Below are 1171 nucleotides of genomic sequence, written 5' to 3'. Positions count from 1 at the left end.
GTGGGAACACAGGAAGGAAAAAAAAGAAGGAATAAAGATCAGCCACGACGGCAAAAAGGGCAGGTTTGGAATTTCATCTCATTCTCCATGAATTTTAATTTCTCCCTGAATATAAATCAGGAGCTCTTCTGTCAGGAATCCTGAGGGCTGAAGGGACTTGCCAGCCCCGATTTCCAACTGGGAATGTTCTTTGTTTGAGGAATTTTCGACCTGATTGCTTTGTCCCCTCCCCACGTTTCAGTCAGGGCAAGTGAAATATCCATGGAATCATAAAACCATGGAATGGTTTGGGTTGAAGGGACCTTAAAGTCTGTACAGTTCCATGGGCAGGGACACCTCCCACTGTCCCAGGTTGCTCCAACCTGGCCTTGGACACTTCCAGGGATCCAGGGGCAGCCACAGCTTCTCTGGGAAATCCATTCCAGCCCCTCCCCACCCTCCCAGACAGCAATTCCTTCCCAATATCCCATCTCTCCCTGCCCTCTGGCACTGGGAAGCCATTCCCTGTGTCCTGTCCCTCCCTGCCTTGTCCCCAGTCCCTCTCCAGCTCTCCTGGAGCCCCTTCAGGCCCTGCAAGGGGCTCTCAGCTCTCCCTGGATCCTTCTCTTCTCCAGGTGAACATTCCCAGCTCTCCCAGCCTGGCTCCAGCCCTAAAGCTCCTGTTCAACCTCCCTTTTCCCTAAAAGTCCACCTCGATCCAAACTCAGCCTTTTTTCCAGGATCAGTTGGATTCAGGACTGAAAGAAGACCTGGATTTGCCCCTTTATCCCTGGATTTACCTGCCAGGGATTCCTGGGACACGTGGGATCTCTCGATCCTCTGCACCAGCTCCGGGATCCGCTCCCTGTATTTCTCCACGATGGAAATCTTCACTGCCAGGTCTCTGTCGTCCACGTGCTCGGCATATTCCTTTAATCCAAGGAATCCCCGAGTGCCTTCCCATTTTTGGATAAAGGAATCGTTTATCACGAGGTTTGCTGGAAGGAAAGGTGACAGGAGTTTAGTTTATTTATATAAAATCAGAATTAAAATTTAATTAAAATAAGTATTATTACATTATATAATTTATATTATTATTTATCATTATTCATTATTATTTATTTATTATTATATGATACAGTTTGCTTCATTTATATAAAATCAGAATTAAAATTTAATTTAAATAAGTATT

General features: G+C 45.8%; 1 long non-coding RNA gene across 1 annotated transcript in view; it reads right to left on the bottom strand.

Annotated features, from left to right (window-relative positions):
• Nucleotides 1-653: 653 nt before the first annotated feature.
• The window catches only part of LOC113980653, a 3200-nt gene continuing 2682 nt past the window's right edge, over nt 654-1171 (bottom strand). Inside the window, exon 3 of the long non-coding RNA XR_003538189.1 lies at nt 654-977. This is a non-coding gene — a long non-coding RNA (uncharacterized LOC113980653). The remainder of the gene's footprint in view (nt 978-1171) is intronic.

The sequence above is a fragment of the Neopelma chrysocephalum genome, unplaced genomic scaffold, assembly GCF_003984885.1.
Source record: "Neopelma chrysocephalum unplaced genomic scaffold, ASM398488v2 Primary Assembly neopelma1_94913, whole genome shotgun sequence".
Classification (NCBI taxonomy): domain Eukaryota; kingdom Metazoa; phylum Chordata; class Aves; order Passeriformes; family Pipridae; genus Neopelma; species Neopelma chrysocephalum.
This window is presented reverse-complemented; position numbering and strand designations above follow the sequence as displayed.